This window comes from Mus musculus, chromosome 7 (assembly GCF_000001635.26).
Source record: "Mus musculus strain C57BL/6J chromosome 7, GRCm38.p6 C57BL/6J".
Taxonomy (NCBI): Eukaryota; Metazoa; Chordata; class Mammalia; order Rodentia; family Muridae; genus Mus; species Mus musculus.
Window position 1 is genome coordinate 18236308 of NC_000073.6, and position 7854 is coordinate 18244161.

The window sequence follows — 7854 nt, forward strand, 5'->3', positions numbered from 1 at the left end:
GCTTAACAGTCAGGGACCCATCTTGCTCAATTACTAATCATTACATTATTACACTATTGTACATGAACTTCATTTTTACTCCAAACTCCAACCAAAAAATCAAGAGATTGGCTTTTTGGTTCCAGAGATTCCCCCCACCCCCACCCCCACCCCCTCAATTTAAAAAGAGAGGAAATGAAAGAGACCCAGATGTAGGAATCAGGTCTAAGAGTCATCATCATGAGAAAATTATCGAAGTGTAATGGGACAAGACGGTGCAGAGGTTCCTCCACCTTGTATACTTGCTGAGGCCATTTAAGGTTTAACTAGAATTTGATCTCCTTGATGGGAAGCCCTGTGGAAGTTTACATCTGAACTAGTTGCTAGAAACTGAGTTTAGGTAAAGAACTAGGTCTGTTTTCTAGCTGTCAAGCTACAGTTCTGGTAACATAGTCAGAAATCTGGGAAAGAACAAATTATAATCTACCAGTCATATATTAATTAAAAAATGACAGAGTTCATCTATAGTCCAAACAGTTCCCTGTGGTCTCTGCGGCAGCTTGGGCAGAGTCAGTCTGGCTTTTGAGCCCAGAAGACTCGGGGCTTTTTTGTCTGTGGATAAGATAACTCATGAAATGAGAAATGACTCACCTTGGCTTAGGCAATATGAGGCATTTGACTCTTTAATTCTTTTCCACAATGTAGACCAAGCCCAGGCAGGCAATGGCGGTGCTATTCAGTGGTTTTCATACCACAATCTAGGCAATTTCTTGTAGCTGTGTCCATATCTTCTGAAACCTTGTGGGGTAAGCTGTTAGGCTTTGCAAGTCTCTGTCTGTCCTCATCTCCACAATCTGTGCCAAGGTGAGTTTTCTGTTACAGTCCAGGTGGGAGAAGGAAAAGGCAAGGACAGAGCATGGGTGTCTGAGCCCCACCCCCATGAGTGCAGTATCTGCTGAGGCCCCATCTTTCCATATCTGGGTAGCTATATATAAGACACTCCATGCCTCTCAGTCTCCCACCCTATACCTCCTCATATCCTTCTCTCCACAGGAGTCTCATGCCTACCAACACTCAGACAGATGACTTCCTCTAGACCACCTTGGAGAGAGTTTCAAGTCATCTCAGAATATGATATTTTGCAATAAGTCATGTGGACAGTGTTTTTCACTATTATTATTAAGCTAGTTCTTTGATGGTTTCACAGATACATATATAGTGCATTCTTTCTTTACTGTTTCATTTATTTACATCCCAATGTAAATGGTGTTCTCCTTCTCTCCCCCCTCCAAGAGTTCTTCATCCCATCCCACTCCCCTTTGCCTCTGAGAGGGTGCTCCCCAACCCCTCACCCACCCAACCCCAACTCACCCCCCCATACCTTCCTTCCTGGCAGCCCCATAGGAAGGACAACAGTATATAATGCATTATTGCCCCCCAGCCCCCTACTGGACTGTTTCCAGCATTCTGAGGCATCGGTGTGACACTGAACTGTGACATTCACTGTAGCCTGATGGGATCACCAATGGCACACATCTTCCCCCAAATCTATCCAAAGGAAACAGTTCAGAAGTGAATGTCAGAGCTCTTTCAGTCCCTCCGTCATTCTTCCTGGCATTCTTGTGCAGACCCAGCATGGATCAACCAGATTTGCAAGTTCCTGCTTACAGTGGCTATGTCTTGCACAGAAGATGGCATTTACAATACTTCTTCATTGTACCTTTCAGCTCTTGCAACCTTTCCAGCTCCTCTTTTGCAATGTTCCCAGAGCCTAGGAGAAGATGTCTTATCTAGTGCTAGGCACACACACACACACACACACACACACACACACACAAACACACACAAAGATCCCTCATTCTCAGTACTGCTGCTTACACCTCTTGGCCTTCAACGCAGTTCAGCCAAAGAGGAGCCTGTCTGATTAAAAGCAAGAGTGTTAACTGTCTGTGAGTATAAACATATGTATTTAGAAAGTGGTCCCATGCTTTGTGAACTCGATTAAACAACAGATTTGTGCATGCTCACACACCACACCACCAGGTCCTAGGACCAACCTCCCATGCCATAGATTTTGAGTGGAGCTATGGAATCACATGTGGAACCTCTCTGGTGAAGTATACCTCCAAGCCAATCAGGGACCATGCTGGTTACCCCCAAAACATCTGTATACCTCCAATTCAATCAGGGAGCAGCTGGTTGCCCCCATAACATCCATGCCGCTATTGAGCCTTTCCTAGAAGGTTGATATCATAGTTGGATTCACATCTGGGTAAAACTTTTCTCCCCCAACAGTCTATCTAGTGTTTTCTCACACCACAAAAGGTATCAGGCAGGAAGGAGGCTTCCAACACAGTTACATCCTGATGGTTCTGTATCATGTGACTCTATGTGTCATGTCTTCAGCAATCAGGTGTTACCACCTAGTTCTGACAGGCAGCCAAGTACAAGGACAAGAACCTGTGTTGTTTTTTTGAGCCAATAGGGACTCCCTGATCAAGAGATCGAGGCATGAATGTTTTGCAACCTACTTTTAGTAAGAGCTTAACCTCTGCTCTAGCCTACTACCCAACAGAGGTAGTGGAAGAGAAAAGTTATTAGGGTATGGGGGAAGTAGACCTGTTCAACAATAGTTCTTTGGGCGCAAGCTTGATCTTCTTTGGCAGCAGTCCAGTCTCCTAGCAAACACCAAATATGACTCAGCAGTTGCAGTCCAGTCCTCTCGGGAGGCAGACACCAGGCACAAACCAGCACCTACAGTCCAGTCCTTTCTGCAGGCAGACACCAGTCAGCTATAGTTCAATCCTGAAGAAACGGCCTCACCAACTGGCCTGAAGCAAGGCCACAGAAACAGCAAGCTGCTGCAGGAACCTCACAAGCAGTTCTTGGGCAAGTTTCTCTCAATTCATAAGTTGAGCTCAATATGTATGTAAGGTGAACCAATGATGCATGTCTTTAGTGAAGAATATCGAGGCAGAGCAAACCAAACCAAAGCTCAGTGCTTGTCTTCCACTGTCTGTGGGATCATATTTATATTCCTTCATTAAGCCTCCTTTCACATGTCTGCGATACCCAAACATCCTTTCACCTGTGTCTGCTTCAGGAAAATAGTCTTTCATGTGTTTGCTTTAGCAAGACATCCTTTCACCTGTGTGCCCCAGCAAAACATCATTTGACATGACTGACTTTCCAAAGAAACTGGAAGTTTCCACTTCGTCTTGGCACTGGAGATTTTGTTCAATAACCTATAACTTCAAGAGGGAGCTTTGGCTAACCATGTAGGGTATTGCCCTTCAAACTTTCAACTTTGTTTACAAGATTGTTGGTTTATATAGAGCTTTTTTCCTTTTTCTCTCTCAGTTTTATTTTTTTTAATTGTACAAAACATGATGGTCATATTAATTCACTCATGTAACTCCTTCTAGATCCATTACCCCTTCCCCAGTGGGTGACTAGCTAGAAACAGTCTTTTTTTTTGGACACAACAGGGCACTTGCAAGCATAAATTCACAGCAGTTGAGGCAGATGCACAAGATCAGGACAAGGTGGAGACAAAATCCCAACATGGAGAGGGTCGGCATGAAGTCCCACCCATAGCTAAGAAGATATTGTCAATGGATAGTTGCTATGAGAAGGAACGCTCTTGGTGGCTTGGACATATGGCTTTTTCATACCCCCTTACCCTCAGATCTGCCCCCTCATTTTCTCTATCTCCCCACCACTTTCCTTCTTAAACCTGTCTCTGACTAGTATTCCCCTGTTTTTTAATACATTCACATATATAAACAAACAAATATATAAATACAACCTTCTCAGTGTCTTTAGTGTTGAGTGCATGTCTCCAGGGCTGACCACCTGGTATTGAATAACCAGTTAGGGGACACATCTCTTGAAAAGGCAAGTTTTCCACCTTCCAGCATCTGTCATCCGTTGCTTGTAGCTCTTTATCTAGGGTTTGGGTCCATATCATTGAGCTCTCATGTCTCAGATCTATAAGACATGGCCTCACAGCAGTCTTTCTGAAGCCCTAACACTCTTACAATCTATCCATTCTGACTTCTGTAACTTGGGGAGGAACTAGAGCCATGGCCTCCTTGGTCAGGCTTTTGCTTTTTGATTGCCTCCACTCTTCCTCTATACTCCCCGGTCTTTGTCATACTAGGAGCCTGGGGTACAGCTCCTTCAACCAGGCAAGTGCCATGGTGAAGAAATAAAATCAATGACTATTCCTTGAGAGGGTGCTCTGTTCTATGATGTCATCGGTACCGCATCCAGAGTTTCCTCCCCTCAGGGGTCACCAAAGTTTACTACCTGCCCTTGCAGGGGAGACAACACATGTGCTCTATAGCATGTCTCAACGGATTCTCTTAAACTAGGAGGGGAAGTGGGGAAGGAGGAGGAATCACTGGGTGGCACCCTGTGCCCAAGGCTTAGTGGATGAGGCCAGATACATACTGCCTATCTACCCACACATGCTGGCATATTCCTTTACATCAGAAAGCCATGCTGGTCTCTTTTTTAACTACATTTCAACATAGACCAGGATTCAAGGATATCAGCAGCATCAACCACCTGCAGGGCAAGAGGGCACTGCCTGTGGCTCAGAGCCAACTCTATGCCTACAATTATTAGCTACTGGCTACAATCACAGAAAGAGTGTTCATTCCATCATGGCCTGGATGGCACACTGTGAGCTATCAGTCTTACTCGGGGGAGCTGCCCTTTCCAATCACAATTCCATTAGAGTAAGCTGTACCCTCTGTGCTCACAGAAGCCTAGACAAAGAGGGAAAGACCTTTAAGGGCAACCTGTCACTGGTCTAACCTGTTCTTGGTTGTGGCCTATTGAGAGTGTAGTGATGGTGTAGACTCCCCCTGCCTGGTCAGAATGTCAAGCAAACTCCTATAACAACATTGATCAGAGAGAACTTCGCCTCAAAAGCCATTGGTTGCAGGGATGGAGGGGTGGCCAGTCAGTTTGAAATGACTTTAGCACAGGAATCCCATGTGTCTTCAGAAGACTTAGAAGTAAGAGTCTCGGGGAAAGTTTGCAGAGAAAGTTGGAGTGTGTGGGTTACAGCATATGATAACGAAAATGAAACTGAAACTAAAGAAAATGACACAGGACACCCAAATGCTGAGATCTTACTACAGCTGCAGCAGAAGGTAACACTGGAGGTGGCCATGATGATGACAAGTGTGGCTCTACACTGAAGAACTGTGGGTGTCTTGGTGCTGAGGACATGGCTCAGAAGGAAACATGCTTGCTGCACAAGCCGAGGACCTAGGCTTGGATCCTCATCGTCCATGCAAAAGTTAGGATGGTTGTGAGAGACTACAATTCCAGGGCCAGGATGGAGCAGAGGCCAACAGAGCCTGGATGTGTCACTCCCAGCTAGATTGGCAAAATGAAGACCTTAAGTTATGTGGGAAATAATATTAGATTGAAGGCAACAGTAAAACACCCAAAGTTGGCTGTGGTCTCCACATGTGTATGGACACACACTCGTGTACACTGGTAAACAGAGCACACACAACAGCAGCAATAGACATGTTTTCTGATGTGGTAAGTGATATTCAAATAACTGGGGTAGTTTCATGTTTGTAAGCTTGCAAAGAACCTCAGGTACACATCCATGTTCAGTGTGTGTGATGTGGCTGGAGAACATGGCTTATGGTGAACATGTCAGCCATTGCTGGAGGATTAAAAAAAGAAAAAAGAAAAAAAAAACACTTTGGATTATAATCAGTCAAATACTTCATTAGTCCCCTATACCACAGCCATGTTCCTAAAGGCTCTGGGGCCATTATGTATCACACACACACACACACACACACACACACACACACACACACAGAGAGAGAGAGAGAGAGAGAGAGAGAGAGAGAGAGAATCCAGCTCAGAATTATGAAACTGTACTTCCTCTCAAGATATCTAGATATAAATGTATGGGCAAAGTGTGTGTGTGTGTGTGTGTGTGTGTGTGTGTAAATGTACAGGTCTGCATATGTGTACGAAAGAGGTGAAAGTAAAAATGGGATCATGAGAGAGGAGGGAAAGATCTAATGTCTAAGATAGCAGTTCTCAACATGTGGGATGTGACCCCTCTGGGGGTCAACTGACCCTTTCACACTGATACCCAAAGGCCATTGGAAAACACAGATATTTACATTATGATTCATAATATTAGCAAAATTACAGTTATGAAGTAGCAACAAAAATGAAGTTATGCCCCCCCCCCATGATCACCACAGCACGAGGAACTGTATTAAAGGGTCACAGCATTGAGAAAGTTGAGAGCCACTGGCCTAAGGAGGACTGTAATGATTCATGTGCCATGAAAGAAGGAAGGATGTCATGACAGGAGGGAGGGAACCAGAGATGGGATGGGAGAGACAGGGGAGGGCAATGGGACAGGGAAAAAAAAGAATCACATATAATGATAAATGTGCAGAAATATCATAATGAAAGCTGTCCCTTTGCATGCTGACTTTAAAATAATTTTAAAGGGCTGGGTGTGATGATACACGCATTTAAGTCTAGCACTTGGTAGTTATTGACAGGTAGTTCACTGTGAGTTTGACGCTAGCCTGGCCTACATAGTGAGTTCCAGGACAACCAGGACTATGTAGAGAGACCCTGCCTCAAACAAACAAACAAACACACAAATAATTAAAATAACTTCAAAACTGCAAAACATGACAGCCATTGTGCACCTTCTAAATTTCCACTTACATTCATCATTAAGTTGTCTCTGCAGGAGAAACAGGCTGGTCTGACAAGCCGGCCTCAGGTTCTCATCTGAACAGTGCTGTTTAGTTAGTATTTTTCCTAAGAAAAACTGGAAACTGGAGACTTCAGTAAAAGGAATTTCTGTAGGGGTTTGCATGCCCCTTTTGCTCCAGCTGCAGGGTATTTCTACTCCCACTCTGGCCTGTTTTCTCTCCCAAAAGAAGGACACAGAGACCTGGTGCTTTTATTAACATGCTGCAAGTGCTAACCTTGGTAAATGTTGAGCTATTCTTTTTTAATATTAATTTATTTGTTCACTTTATATCCCAATATCAGCTCCCCTTCTCTCCCCAGCCCTCCCCTCACACAGTTCTTCCCCCCTTCCCCCTCCTCTTCTCCTTTGAGAAGGGGAAGCCCCTCCTGTGTATTACTCCACCCTGGAACATCAAGTCACTGCAGGACTAGGCACATTCTCTTCTACTGAGGCCAAACAAGGCAGCCCAGTTAGGGGAATGGGGTCCACAGTAGGCAACAGGGACAGCCCCCAGTCCAGTTGTTGGAGAGACCTGCATGAAGACCAATCTACACATCTGCTACATATGTGGAGGGATCCTAGGTCCAGTCCATGCTCACTCTTTGGATGGTGGTTCAGTCTCTGAGAGCCCCTAAGGGTCAGGTTAGTTGACTCTGTTGGTCTTTCTGTGGAGAAAGGAAAAGGGACAACATGGTTGTGTGTCCTCAGAAGTCTCTGCTGAGACCCACCTTCACATCCCTGGATGACCAACTGGTGTTCCATCTCATGTCTCTGTCCCTCCACACACTTATCTCCCTCCTGCTCTCCCTCTCTGGGGAAAGGATACTCCTTACCACTGAAGTCACTCTATCAGATCGATTTTATCTAGATCATTTTAGGCAATGGATTTGTAGGTCACACAGAATCTGATATGGGTTGATAGTGCTATTTTTAACCATCACTATCATTTGTGTGTGTGTGTTCCCGGTTCCCTGGAGATTTGTGTATTGGAATCTTAATTTCTCAGTGTTGGAGTGGCCAGAGTTGAAGAATGTTGAATGGAGGAGCCTATGGGGAGGTATTGAGGGCATGAGAGCAGAGGCATTCTAACTGGAGTGATGCCATCTGGT